Below are 16,199 nucleotides of genomic sequence, written 5' to 3' on the forward strand. Positions count from 1 at the left end.
TTAATGATGTAGACGGTATAAACGTTACCCGGTGCTCTATTAGCCTTAATGATGTAGACGGTATAAATGTTACCCGGTGCTCTATTAGCCTTAATGATGTAGACGGAATAAATGATACCCGGTGCTCTATTAGCCTTAATGATGTAGACGGTATAAACGTTACCCGGTGCTCTATTAGCCTTAATGATGTAGACGGTATAAACGTTACCCGGTGCTCTATTAGCCTTAATGATGTAGACGGTATAAACGTTACCCGGTGCTCTATTAGCCTTAATGATGTAGACGGTATAAACGTTACCCGGTGCTCTATTAGCCTTAATGATGTAGACGGTATAAACGTTACCCGGTGCTCTATTAGCCTTAATGATGTAGACGGTATAAACGTAACCCGGTGCTCTATTAGCCTTAATGATGTAGACGGTATAAACTTTACCCAGTGCACTATTAGTCTTAATGATGTAGACGGTATAAACGTTACCCGGTGCTCTATTAGCCTTAATGATGTAGACGGTATAAACGTTACCCGGTGCTCTATTAGCCTTAATGATGTAGACGGTATAAACGTTACCCGGTGCTCTATTAGCCTTAATGATGTAGACGGTATAAACGTAACCCGGTGCTCTATTAGCCTTAATGATGTAGACGGTATAAACTTTACCCAGTGCACTATTAGTCTTAATGATGTAGACGGTATAAACGTTACCCGGTGCTCTATTAGCCTTAATGATGTAGACGGTATAAACGTTACCCGGTGCTCTATTAGCCTTAATGATGTAGACGGTATAAACATTACCCAGGGGCTCTATTTGCCTTAATGATGTAGAAGGTATAAACGTAACCCGGTGCTCTATTAGCCTTAATGATGTAGACGGTATAAACGTTACCCGGTGCTCTATTAGCCTTAATGATGTAGACGGTATAAATGTTACCCGGTGCTCTATTAGCCTTAATGATGTAGACGGTATAAACGTTACCCGGTGCTCTATTAGCCTTAATGATGTAGACGGTATAAACGTTACCCGGTGCTCTATTAGCCTTAATGATGTAGACGGTATAAACGTTACCCGGTGCTCTATTAGCCTTAATGATGTAGACGGTATAAACGTAACCCGGTGCTCTATTAGCCTTAATGATGTAGACGGTATAAACGTTACCCGGGGGCTCTATTAGCCTTAATGATGTAGACGGTATAAACGTTACCCGGTGCTCTATTAGCCTTAATGATGTAGACGGTATAAACGTTACCCGGTGCTCTATTAGCCTTAATGATGTAGACGGTATAAACGTTACGCGGTGCTCTATTAGCCTTAATGATGTAGACTGTATAAACGTTACCCGGTGCTCTATTAGCCTTAATGATGTATACTGTATGGACGTTACCCGGTGCTCTATTAGCCTTAATGATGTAGACGGTATAAACATTACCCGGGGGCTCTATTAGCCTTAATGATGTAGAAGGTATAAACGTAACCCGGTGCTCTATTAGCCTTAATGATGTAGACGGTATAAACGTTACCCGGTGCTCTATTAGCCTTAATGATGTAGACGGTATAAACGTTACCCGGTGCTCTATTAGCCTTAATGATGTAGACGGTATAAATGTTACCCGGTGCTCTATTAGCCTTAATGATGTAGACGGAATAAATGATACCCGGTGCTCTATTAGCCTTAATGATGTAGACGGTATAAACGTTACCCGGTGCTCTATTAGCCTTAATGATGTAGACGGTATAAACGTTACCCGGTGCTCTATTAGCCTTAATGATGTAGACGGTATAAACGTTACCCGGTGCTCTATTAGCCTTAATGATGTAGACGGTATTAACGTTACCCGGTGCTCTATTAGCCTTAATGATGTACACGGTATAAATGTTACCCGGTGCTCTATTAGCCTTAATGATGTAGACGGTATAAACGTTACCCGGTGCTCTATTAGCCTTAATGATGTAGACGGTATAAACAATACCCGGTGCTCTATTAGCCTTAATGTTGTAGACGGTATAAATGTTACCCGGTGCTCTATTAGCCTTAATGATGTAGACGGTATAAACGTTACCCGGTGCTCTATTAGCCTTAATGATGTAGACGGTATAAACGTTACCCGGTGCTCTATTAGCCTTAATGATGTAGACGGTATAAACGTTACCCGGTGCTCTATTAGCCTTAATGATGTAGACGGTATAAACATTACCCAGGGGCTCTATTTGCCTTAATGATGTAGAAGGTATAAACGTAACCCGGTGCTCTATTAGCCTTAATGATGTAGACGGTATAAACGTTACCCGGTGCTCTATTAGCCTTAATGATGTAGACGGTATAAATGTTACCCGGTGCTCTATTAGCCTTAATGATGTAGACGGTATAAACGTTACCCGGTGCTCTATTAGCCTTAATGATGTAGACGGTATAAACGTTACCCGGTGCTCTATTAGCCTTAATGATGTAGACGGTATAAACGTTACCCGGTGCTCTATTAGCCTTAATGATGTAGACGGTATAAACGTAACCCGGTGCTCTATTAGCCTTAATGATGTAGACGGTATAAACTTTACCCAGTGCACTATTAGTCTTAATGATGTAGACGGTATAAACGTTACCCGGTGCTCTATTAGCCTTAATGATGTAGACGGTATAAACGTTACCCGGTGCTCTATTAGCCTTAATGATGTAGACGGTATAAACATTACCCGGGGGCTCTATTAGCCTTAATGATGTAGACGGTATAAACGGTACCCGGTGCTCTATTAGCCTTAATGATGTAGAAGGTATAAATGTTACCCGGTGCTCTATTAGACTTAATGATGTAGACGGTATAAACGTTACCCGGTGCTCTATTAGCCTTAATGATGTAGACGGTATAAACGTTACCCGGCGCTCTATTAGCCTTAATTATGTAGACGGTATAAACGTTACCCGGTGCTCTATTAGCCTTAATGATGTAGACGGTATAAACGTTACCCGGGGGCTCTATTAGCCTTAATGATGTAGAAGGTATAAACGTAACCCGGTGCTCTATTAGCCTTAATGATGTAGACGGTATAAACGTTACCCGGTGCTCTATTAGCCTTAATGATGTAGACGGTATAAACGTTACCCGGTGCTCTATTAGCCTTAATGATGTAGACGGTATAAACGTTACCCGGGGCTCTATTAGCCTTAATGATGTAGAAGGTATAAACGTAACCCGGTGCTCTATTAGCCTTAATGATGTAGACGGTATAAACGTTACCCGGTGCTCTATTAGCCTTAATGATGTAGACGGTATAAACGTTACCCGGTGCTCTATTAGCCTTAATGATGTAGACGGTATAAACGTTACCCGGGGCTCTATTAGCCTTAATGATGTAGAAGGTATAAACGTAACCCGGTGCTCTATTAGCCTTAATGATGTAGACGGTATAAACGTTACCCGGTGCTCTATTAGCCTTAATGATGTAGACTGTATAAACGTTACCCGGTGCTCTATTAGCCTTAATGATGTATACTGTATAAACGTTACCCGGTGCTCTATTAGCCTTAATGATGTAGACGGTATAAACATTACCCGGGGGCTCTATTAGCCTTAATGATGTAGAAGGTATAAACGTAACCCGGTGCTCTATTAGCCTTAATGATGTAGACGGTATAAACGTTACCCGGTGCTCTATTAGCCTTAATGATGTAGACGGTATAAACGTTACCCGGTGCTCTATTAGCCTTAATGATGTAGACGGTATAAATGTTACCCGGTGCTCTATTAGCCTTAATGATGTAGACGGAATAAATGATACCCGGTGCTCTATTAGCCTTAATGATGTAGACGGTATAAACGTTACCCGGTGCTCTATTAGCCTTAATGATGTAGACGGTATAAACGTTACCCGGTGCTCTATTAGCCTTAATGATGTAGACGGTATAAACGTTACCCGGTGCTCTATTAGCCTTAATGATGTAGACGGTATAAACGTTACCCGGTGCTATATTAGCCTTAATGATGTAGACGGTATAAACGTTACCCGGTGCTCTATTAGCCTTAATGATGTAGACGGTATAAACGTAACCCGGTGCTCTATTAGCCTTAATGATGTAGACGGTATAAACTTTACCCAGTGCACTATTAGTCTTAATGATGTAGACGGTATAAACGTTACCCGGTGCTCTATTAGCCTTAATTATGTAGACGGTATAAACGTTACCCGGTGCTCTATTAGCCTTAATGATGTAGACGGTATAAACATTACCCGGGGGCTCTATTAGCCTTAATGATGTAGACGGTATAAACGTTATCCGGTGCTCTATTAGCCTTAATGATGTAGAAGGTATAAATGTTACCCGCTGCTCTATTAGCCTTAATGATGTAGACGGTATAAACGTTACCCCGTGCTCTATTAGCCTTAATGATGTAGACGGTATAAACGTTACCCGGCGCTCTATTAGCCTTAATTATGTAGACGGTATAAACGTTACCCGGTGCTCTATTAGCCTTAATGATGTAGACGGTATAAACGTTACCCGGGGGCTCTATTAGCCTTAATGATGTAGAAGGTATAAACGTAACCCGGTGCTCTATTAGCCTTAATGATGTAGACGGTATAAACGTTACCCGGTGCTCTATTAGCCTTAATGATGTAGACGGTATAAACGTTACCCGGTGCTCTATTAGCCTTAATGATGTAGACGGTATAAACGTTACCCGGGGGCTCTATTAGCCTTAATGATGTAGAAGGTATAAACGTAACCCGGTGCTCTATTAGCCTTAATGATGTAGACGGTATAAACGTTACCCGGTGCTCTATTAGCCTTAATGATGTAGACGGTATAAACGTTACGCGGTGCTCTATTAGCCTTAATGATGTAGACTGTATAAACGTTACCCGGTGCTCTATTAGCCTTAATGATGTATACTGTATGGACGTTACCCGGTGCTCTATTAGCCTTAATGATGTAGACGGTATAAACATTACCCGGGGGCTCTATTAGCCTTAATGATGTAGAAGGTATAAACGTAACCCGGTGCTCTATTAGCCTTAATGATGTAGACGGTATAAACGTTACCCGGTGCTCTATTAGCCTTAATGATGTAGACGGTATAAACGTTACCCGGTGCTCTATTAGCCTTAATGATGTAGACGGTATAAATGTTACCCGGTGCTCTATTAGCCTTAATGATGTAGACGGAATAAATGATACCCGGTGCTCTATTAGCCTTAATGATGTAGACGGTATAAACGTTACCCGGTGCTCTATTAGCCTTAATGATGTAGACGGTATAAACGTTACCCGGTGCTCTATTAGCCTTAATGATGTAGACGGTATAAACGTTACCCGGTGCTCTATTAGCCTTAATGATGTAGACGGTATAAACGTTACCCGGTGCTATATTAGCCTTAATGATGTAGACGGTATAAACGTTACCCGGTGCTCTATTAGCCTTAATGATGTAGACGGTATAAACTTTACCCAGTGCTCTATTAGCCTTAATGATGTAGACGGTATAAACTTTACCCGGTGCTCTATTAGCCTTAATTATGTAGACGGTATAAACGTTACCCGGTGCTCTATTAGCCTTAATGATGTAGACGGTATAAACATTACCCGGGGCTCTATTAGCCTTAATGATGTAGACGGTATAAACGTTATCCGGTGCTCTATTAGCCTTAATGATGTAGAAGGTATAAATGTTACCCGCTGCTCTATTAGCCTTAATGATGTAGACGGTATAAACGTTACCCCGTGCTCTATTAGCCTTAATGATGTAGACGGTATAAACGTTACCCGGCGCTCTATTAGCCTTAATTATGTAGACGGTATAAACGTTACCCGGTGCTCTATTAGCCTTAATGATGTAGACGGTATAAACGTTACCCGGGGGCTCTATTAGCCTTAATGATGTAGAAGGTATAAACGTAACCCGGTGCTCTATTAGCCTTAATGATGTAGACGGTATAAACGTTACCCGGTGCTCTATTAGCCTTAATGATGTAGACGGTATAAACGTTACCCGGTGCTCTATTAGCCTTAATGATGTAGACGGTATAAACGTTACCCGGGGGCTCTATTAGCCTTAATGATGTAGAAGGTATAAACGTAACCCGGTGCTCTATTAGCCTTAATGATGTAGACGGTATAAACGTTACCCGGTGCTCTATTAGCCTTAATGATGTAGACGGTATAAACGTTACCCGGTGCTCTATTAGCCTTAATGATGTAGACGGTATAAACGTTACCCGGGGGCTCTATTAGCCTTAATGATGTAGAAGGTATAAACGTAACCCGGTGCTCTATTAGCCTTAATGATGTAGACGGTATAAACGTTACCCGGTGCTCTATTAGCCTTAATGATGTAGACGGTATAAACGTTACGCGGTGCTCTATTAGCCTTAATGATGTAGACTGTATAAACGTTACCCGGTGCTCTATTAGCCTTAATGATGTATACTGTATGGACGTTACCCGGTGCTCTATTAGCCTTAATGATGTAGACGGTATAAACATTACCCGGGGGCTCTATTAGCCTTAATGATGTAGAAGGTATAAACGTAACCCGGTGCTCTATTAGCCTTAATGATGTAGACGGTATAAACGTTACCCGGTGCTCTATTAGCCTTAATGATGTAGACGGTATAAACGTTACCCGGTGCTCTATTAGCCTTAATGATGTAGACGGTATAAATGTTACCCGGTGCTCTATTAGCCTTAATGATGTAGACGGAATAAATGATACCCGGTGCTCTATTAGCCTTAATGATGTAGACGGTATAAACGTTACCCGGTGCTCTATTAGCCTTAATGATGTAGACGGTATAAACGTTACCCGGTGCTCTATTAGCCTTAATGATGTAGACGGTATAAACGTTACCCGGTGCTCTATTAGCCTTAATGATGTAGACGGTATTAACGTTACCCGGTGCTCTATTAGCCTTAATGATGTACACGGTATAAATGTTACCCGGTGCTCTATTAGCCTTAATGATGTAGACGGTATAAACGTTACCCGGTGCTCTATTAGCCTTAATGATGTAGACGGTATAAACATTACCCGGTGCTCTATTAGCCTTAATGATGTAGACGGTATAAACGTTACCCGGTGCTCTATTAGCCTTAATGTTGTAGACGGTATAAATGTTACCCGGTGCTCTATTAGCCTTAATGATGTAGACGGTATAAACGTTACCCGGTGCTCTATTAGCCTTAATGATGTAGACGGTATAAACGTTACCCGGTGCTCTATTAGCCTTAATGATGTAGACGGTATAAACGTTACCCGGTGCTCTATTAGCCTTAATGATGTAGACGGTATAAACATTACCCGGGGCTCTATTTGCCTTAATGATGTAGAAGGTATAAACGTAACCCGGTGCTCTATTAGCCTTAATGATGTAGACGGTATAAACGTTACCCGGTGCTCTATTAGCCTTAATGATGTAGACGGTATAATTGTTACCCGGTGCTCTATTAGCCTTAATGATGTAGACGGTATAAACGTTACCCGGTGCTCTATTAGCCTTAATGATGTAGACGGTATAAACGTTCCCGGTGCTCTATTAGCCTTAATGATGTAGACGGTATAAACGTAACCCGGTGCTCTATTAGCCTTAATGATGTAGACGGTATAAACTTTACCCAGTGCACTATTAGTCTTAATGATGTAGACGGTATAAACGTTACCCGGTGCTCTATTAGCCTTAATGATGTAGACGGTATAAACGTTACCCGGTGCTCTATTAGCCTTAATGATGTAGACGGTATAAACGGTACCCGGTGCTCTATTAGCCTTAATGTTTTAGACGGTATAAACGTTACCCGGTGCTCTATTAGCCTTAATGATGTAGACGGTATAAACGTTACCCGGTGCTCTATTAGCCTTAATGATGTAGACGGTATAAACGTTACCCGGTGCTCTATTAGCCTTAATGATGTAGACGGTATAAACATTACCCGGGGGCTCTATTTGCCTTAATGATGTAGAAGGTATAAACGTAACCCGGTGCTCTATTAGCCTTAATGATGTAGACGGTATAAACGTTACCCGGTGCTCTATTAGCCTTAATGATGTAGACGGTATAAATGTTACCCGGTGCACTATTAGCCTTAATGATGTAGACGGTATAAACGTTACCCGGTGCTCTATTAGCCTTAATGATGTAGACGGTATAAACTTTACCCGGTGCTCTATTAGCCTTAATGATGTAGAAGGTATAAACGTAACCCGGTGCTTTATTAGCCTTAATGATGTAGACGGTATAAACGTTACCCGGTGCTCTATTAGCCTTAATGATGTAGACGGTATAAATGTTACCCGGTGCTCTATTAGCCTTAATGATGTAGACGGTATAAACGTTACCCGGTGCTCTATAAGCCTTAATGATGTAGACGGTATAAACGTTACCCGGTGCTCTATTAGCCTTAATGATGTAGACGGTATAAACGTTACCCGGTGCTCTATTAGCCTTAATGATGTAGACGGTATAAACATTACTCGGGGGCTCTATTAGCCTTAATGATGTAGACGGTATAAACGGTACCCGGTGCTCTATTAGCCTTAATGATGTAGACGGTATAAATGTTACCCGGTGCTCTATTAGCCTTAATGATGTAGACGGTATAAACGTTACCCGGTGCTCTATTAGCCTTAATGATGTAGACGGTATAAACGTTACCCGGTGCTCTATTAGCCTTAATTATGTAGACGGTATAAATGTTACCCGGTGCTCTATTAGCCTTAATGATGTAGACGGTATAAACGTTACCCGGGGGCTCTATTAGCCTTAATGATGTAGAAGGTATAAACGTAACCCATTGCTCTATTAGCCTTAATGATGTAGACGGTATAAACGTTACCCGGTGCTCTATTAGCCTTAATGATGTAGACAGTATAAACGTTACCCGGTGCTCTATTAGCCTTAATTATGTAGATGGTATAAACGTTACCCGGTGCTCTATTAGCCTTAATGATGTAGACGGTATAAACGTTACCCGGGGCTCTATTAGCCTTAATGATGTAGAAGGTATAAACGTTACCCGGTGCTCTATTAGCCTTAATGATGTAGACGGTATAAACGTTACCCGGTGCTCTATTAGCCTTAATGATGTAGACGGTATAAACGTTACCCGGTGCTCTATTAGCCTTAATGATGTAGACTGTATAAACGTTACCCGGTGCTCTATTAGCCTTAATGATGTATACTGTATGGACGTTACCCGGTGCTCTATTAGCCTTAATGATGTAGAAGGTATAAACGTAACCCGGTGCTCTATTAGCCTTAATGATGTAGACGGTATAAACGTTACCCGGTGCTCTATTAGCCTTAATGATGTAGACGGTATAAACGTTACCCGGTGCTCTATTAGCCTTAATGATGTAGACTGTATAAACGTTACCCGGTGCTCTATTAGCCTTAATGATGTATACTGTATGGACGTTACCCGGTGCTCTATTAGCATTAATGATGTAGACGGTATAAACATTACCCGGGGGCTCTATTAGCCTTAATGATGTAGAAGGTATAAACGTAACCCGTTGCTCTATTAGCCTTAATGATGTAGACGGTATAAACGTTACCCGGTGCTCTATTAGCCTTAATGATGTAGACGGTATAAACGTTACCCGGTGCTCTATTAGCCTTAATGATGTAGACGGTATAAATGTTACCCGGTGCTCTATTAGCCTTAATGATGTAGACGGTATAAATGATACCCGGTGCTCTATTAGCCTTAATGATGTAGACGGTATAAACCTTACCCGGTGCTCTATTAGCCTTAATGATGTAGAAGGTATAAACGTAACCCGGTGCTCTATTAGCCTTAATGATGTAGACGGTATAAACGTTACCCGGTGCTCTATTAGCCTTAATGATGTAGACTGTATTAACGTTACCCGGTGCTCTATTAGCCTTAATGATGTACACGGTATAAATGTTACCCGGTGCTCTATTAGCCTTAATGATGTAGACGGTATAAACGTTACCCGGTGCTCTATTAGCCTTAATGATGTAGACGGTATAAACATTACCCGGTGCTCTATTAGCCTTAATGATGTAGACGGTATAAACGTTACCCTGTGCTCTATTAGCCTTAATGATGTAGACGGTATAAACGTTACCCGGTGCTCTATTAGCCTTAATGATGTAGACGGTATAAACGTTACCCGGTGCTCTATTAGCCTTAATGATGTAGACGGTATAAACATTACCCGGGGGCTCTATTAGCCTTAATGATGTTGACGGTATAAACGGTACCCGGTGCTCTATTAGCCTTAATGATGTAGAAGGTATAAATGTTACCCGGTGCTCTATTAGCCTTAATGATGTAGACGGTATAAACGTTACCCGGTGCTCTATTAGCCTTAATGATGTAGACGGTATAAACGTTACCCGGTGCTCTATTAGCCTTAATTATGTAGACGGTATAAACGTTACCCGGTGCTCTATTAGCCTTAATGATGTAGACGGTATAAACGTTACCCGCGGGCTCTATTAGCCTTAATGATGTAGACGGTATAAACGTTACCCGGTGCTCTATTAGCCTTAATGATGTAGACGGTATAAACGTTACCCGGTGCTCTATTAGCCTTAATGATGTAGACGGTATAAACGTTACGCGGTGCTCTATTAGCCTTAATGATGTAGACTGTATAAACGTTACCCGGTGCTCTATTAGCCTTAATGATGTATACTGTATGGACGTTACCCGGTGCTCTATTAGCCTTAATGATGTAGACGGTATAAACATTACCCGGGGGCTCTATTAGCCTTAATGATGTAGAAGGTATAAACGTAACCCGGTGCTCTATTAGCCTTAATGATGTAGACGGTATAAACGTTACCCGGTGCTCTATTAGCCTTAATGATGTAGACGGTATAAACGTTACCCGGTGCTCTATTAGCCTTAATGATGTAGACGGTATAAATGTTACCCGGTGCTCTATTAGCCTTAATGATGTAGACGGAATAAATGATACCCGGTGCTCTATTAGCCTTAATGATGTAGACGGTATAAACGTTACCCGGTGCTCTATTAGCCTTAATGATGTAGACGGTATAAACGTTACCCGGTGCTCTATTAGCCTTAATGATGTAGACGGTATTAACGTTACCCAGTGCTCTATTAGCCTTAATGATGTAGACGGTATAAACGTTACCCGGTGCTCTATTAGCCTTAATGATGTAGACGGTATAAACGTTACCCGGTGCTCTATTAGCCTTAATGATGTAGACGGTATAAATGTTACCCGGTGCTCTATTAGCCTTAATGATGTAGACGGAATAAATGATACCCGGTGCTCTATTAGCCTTAATGATGTAGACGGTATAAACGTTACCCGGTGCTCTATTAGCCTTAATGATGTAGACGGTATAAACATTACCCGGTGCTCTATTAGCCTTAATGATGTAGACGGTATAAACGTTACCCGGTGCTCTATTAGCCTTAATGTTGTAGACGGTATAAATGTTACCCGGTGCTCTATTAGCCTTAATGATGTAGACGGTATAAACGTTACCCGGTGCTCTATTAGCCTTAATGATGTAGACGGTATAAACGTTACCCGGTGCTCTATTAGCCTTAATGATGTAGACGGTATAAACGTTACCCGGTGCTCTATTAGCCTTAATGATGTAGACGGTATAAACATTACCCGGGGTCTCTATTTGCCTTAATGATGTAGAAGGTATAAACGTAACCCGGTGCTCTATTAGCCTTAATGATGTAGACGGTATAAACGTTACCCGGTGCTCTATTAGCCTTAATGATGTAGACGGTATAATTGTTACCCGGTGCTCTATTAGCCTTAATGATGTAGACGGTATAAACGTTACCCGGTGCTCTATTAGCCTTAATGATGTAGACGGTATAAACGTTCCCCGGTGCTCTATTAGCCTTAATGATGTAGACGGTATAAACGTAACCCGGTGCTCTATTAGCCTTAATGATGTAGACGGTATAAACTTTACCCAGTGCACTATTAGTCTTAATGATGTAGACGGTATAAACGTTACCCGGTGCTCTATTAGCCTTAATGATGTAGACGGTATAAACGTTACCCGGTGCTCTATTAGCCTTAATGATGTAGACGGTATAAACGGTACCCGGTGCTCTATTAGCCTTAATGTTTTAGACGGTATAAACGTTACCCGGTGCTCTATTAGCCTTAATGATGTAGACGGTATAAACGTTACACGGTGCTCTATTAGCCTTAATGATGTAGACTGTATGGACGTTACTCGGTGCTCTACTAGCCTTAATGATGTAGACGGTATAAACTTTACCCGGTGCTCTATTAGCCTTAATGATGTAGACGGTATAAACGTTACCCGGTGCTCTATTACCCTTAATGATGTAGACGGTATAAACTTTACCCGGTGCTCTATTAGCCTTAATGATGTACAAGGTATAAACGTAACCCGGTGCTTTATTAGCCTTAATGATGTAGACGGTATAAACATTACCCGGTGCTCTATTAGCCTTAATGATGTAGACGGTATAAATGTTACCCGGTGCTCTATTAGCCTTAATGATGTAGACGGTATAAACGTTACCCGGTGCTCTATAAGCCTTAATGATGTAGACGGTATAAACGTTACCCGGTGCTCTATTAGCCTTAATGATGTAGACGGTATAAACGTTACCCGGTGCTCTATTAGCCTTAATGATGTAGACGGTATAAACGTTACCCGGTGCTCTATTAGCCTTAATGATGTAGACGGTATAAACATTACCCGGTGCTCTATTAGCCTTAATGATGTAGACGGTATAAACGTTACCCGGTGCTCTATTAGCCTTAATGTTGTAGACGGTATAAATGTTACCCGGTGCTCTATTAGCCTTAATGATGTAGACGGTATAAACGTTACCCGGTGCTCTATTAGCCTTAATGATGTAGACGGTATAAACGTTACCCGGTGCTCTATTAGCCTTAATGATGTAGACGGTATAAACGTTACCCGGTGCTCTATTAGCCTTAATGATGTAGACGGTATAAACATTACCCGGGGTCTCTATTTGCCTTAATGATGTAGAAGGTATAAACGTAACCCGGTGCTCTATTAGCCTTAATGATGTAGACGGTATAAACGTTACCCGGTGCTCTATTAGCCTTAATGATGTAGACGGTATAATTGTTACCCGGTGCTCTATTAGCCTTAATGATGTAGACGGTATAAACGTTACCCGGTGCTCTATTAGCCTTAATGATGTAGACGGTATAAACGTTCCCCGGTGCTCTATTAGCCTTAATGATGTAGACGGTATAAACGTAACCCGGTGCTCTATTAGCCTTAATGATGTAGACGGTATAAACTTTACCCAGTGCACTATTAGTCTTAATGATGTAGACGGTATAAACGTTACCCGGTGCTCTATTAGCCTTAATGATGTAGACGGTATAAACGTTACCCGGTGCTCTATTAGCCTTAATGATGTAGACGGTATAAACGGTACCCGGTGCTCTATTAGCCTTAATGTTTTAGACGGTATAAACGTTACCCGGTGCTCTATTAGCCTTAATGATGTAGACGGTATAAACGTTACACGGTGCTCTATTAGCCTTAATGATGTAGACTGTATGGACGTTACTCGGTGCTCTACTAGCCTTAATGATGTAGACGGTATAAACTTTACCCGGTGCTCTATTAGCCTTAATGATGTAGACGGTATAAACGTTACCCGGTGCTCTATTACCCTTAATGATGTAGACGGTATAAACTTTACCCGGTGCTCTATTAGCCTTAATGATGTACAAGGTATAAACGTAACCCGGTGCTCTATTAGCCTTAATGATGTAGACGGTATAAACATTACCCGGTGCTCTATTAGCCTTAATGATGTAGACGGTATAAACGTTACCCGGTGCTCTATTAGCCTTAATGATGTAGACGGTATAAACGTTACCCGGTGCTCTATTAGCCTTAATGATGTAGACGGTATAAACGTTACTCGGTGCTCTATTAGCCTTAATGATGTAGACGGTATAAACGTTACCCGGTGCTCTATTAGCCTTAATGATGTAGACGGTATAAACGTTACCCGGTGCTCTATTACCCTTAATGTTGTAGACGGTATAAACTTTACCCGGTGCTCTATTAGCCTTAATGATGTAGACGGTATAAACGTTACACGGTGCTTTATTAGCCTTAATGATGTAGACTGTATGGACATTACTCGGTGCTCTACTAGCCTTAATGATGTAGACGGTATAAACGTTACCCGGTGCTCTATTAGCCTTAATGATGTAGACGGTATAAACGTAACCCGGTGCTCTATTACCCTTAATGATGTAGACGGTATAAACTTTACCCGGTGCTCTATTAGCCTTAATGATGTAGACGGTATAAACGTAACCCGGTGCTTTATTAGCCTTAATGATGTAGACGGTATAAACATTACCCGGTGCTCTATTAGCCTTAATGATGTAGACGGTATAAACGTTACCCGGTGCTCTATTAGCCTTAATGTTTTAGACGGTATAAACGTTACCCGGTGCTCTATTAGCCTTAATGATGTAGACGGTATAAACGTTACACGGTGCTCTATTAGCCTTAATGATGTAGACTGTATGGACGTTACTCGGTGCTCTACTAGCCTTAATGATGTAGACGGTATAAACCTTACCCGGTGCTCTATTAGCCTTAATGATGTAGACGGTATAAACGTTACCCGGTGCTCTATTAGCCTTAATGATGTAGACGGTATAAACATTACCCGGTGCTTACGGTATAAACCTTACCCGGACGGACTGGGGTTTCTTACCGTTTTACCGGAGACCTGGTGCTTCTGGTCGTGAGGTTCTGATCCAGATGAGCTGTAGCCCTGGGTTTAGCCGATGTTCCCAGACAGACGACCCGCGATTTAATAAAACCCTCCTTTCCCAAAACCTACGAAAACTGTACAAGTGGAGGCCTCGAGCTCTAACTGGGGAATTAGCGGTGGTTAGACCGGAAAAAATCAGGAAAGGCTCGAGCAGCTCCCGGTAGACAGGACCGACTACAGCGCAAGACGGAGAAAGAGAGATCAATCTGCTTCTATTGTCTGCCTGTGGAACTGCCTCACTCCCTCTCTCCCTCTCTCCCTCTCTCAGACACTCCCTCTCTCCCTCTCTCCTACTGTCTTCTATCAGACACTCCTTCTCTCCCTCTCTCCCTCTCTCCCTCTCTCCTGTCTTCTATCAGACACTCCCTCTCTCCCTCTCTCCTCCTGTCTTCTATCAGACACTCCCTCTCTCCCTCTCTCCCTCCCTCCTCCTGTCTTCTATCAGACACTCCTTCTCTCCCTCTCTCCCTCTCTCCTGTCTTCTATCAGACATTCCCTCTCTCCCTCTCTCCTCCTGTCTTCTATCAGACACTCCTTCTCTCCCTCTCTCCCTCTCTCCTCCTGTCTTCTATCAGACACTCCCTCTCTCCCTCTCTCCTCCTGTCTTCTATCAAACACTCCCTCTCTCCCTCTCTCCCTCTCTCCTCCTGTCTTCTATCAGACACTTCCTCTCTCCCTCTCTCCTCCTGTCTTCTATCAGACACTCCCTCTCTCCTCCTCTCCTCCCTGACTCTCCCTCTCTCTTCCTCTATCAGTCACTCCCTCTCTCCCTCTCTCCTCCTGTCTAATATCAGACACTCCCTCTCTCCCTCTCTCCTCCTCTCCTCCCCGACACTCCCTCTCTCCCTCTCTCTTCCTCTATCAGACACTCCCTCTCTCCCTCTCTCCTCTTGTCTTCTATCAGACACTCCCTCTCTCCCTCTCTCCCTCTCTCCTCCTGTCTTCTATCAGACACTCCCTCTCTCCCTCTCTCCTCCTGTCTTCTATCAGACACTCCCTCTCTCCCTCTCTCCTCCCGTCTTCTATCAGACACTCCCTCTCTCCCTCTCTCCTCCTGTCTTCTATCAGACACTCCCTCTCTCACTCTCTCCTCCTGCCTTCTATCAGACACTCCCTCTCTCCCTCTCTCCCTCTCTCCTCCTGTCTTCTATCAGACTCTCCCTCTCTCCCTCTCTCCTCCTGTCTTCTATCAGACACTCCCTCTCTCCCCCTGTCTTCTATCAGACTCTCCCTCTCTCCCTCTCTCCTCCTGTCTTCTATCAGACACTCCCTCTCTCCCTCTCTCCTGTCTTCTGTCAGACGCTCCCTCCTGTTTTCCCCGGGAGAGATCAGTGGCGCCGCTATGTTTGGTAGTCAAACACGGAGGACGAGGGAGGGAGAGAGGGAGAGAGTAAGGGAGGGAGGGAGGGAGCACC

At 42.6% G+C, this 16,199-nt stretch overlaps 1 protein-coding gene across 1 annotated transcript in view; it reads right to left on the reverse strand.

Annotated features, from left to right (window-relative positions):
- Positions 1-15,080, reverse strand: part of LOC106591949 (guanine nucleotide-binding protein G(I)/G(S)/G(O) subunit gamma-13) — an 83,121-nt gene extending 68,041 nt beyond the window's left edge. Inside the window, exon 1 of the mRNA XM_045690476.1 lies at positions 14,725-15,080. The gene's annotated coding sequence lies outside the window, so the exon portion shown is untranslated. The remainder of the gene's footprint in view (positions 1-14,724) is intronic.
- Positions 15,081-16,199: the final 1,119 nt, after the last annotated feature.

Source organism: Salmo salar, chromosome ssa12, assembly GCF_905237065.1.
Source record: "Salmo salar chromosome ssa12, Ssal_v3.1, whole genome shotgun sequence".
NCBI lineage: Eukaryota > Metazoa > Chordata > Actinopteri > Salmoniformes > Salmonidae > Salmo > Salmo salar.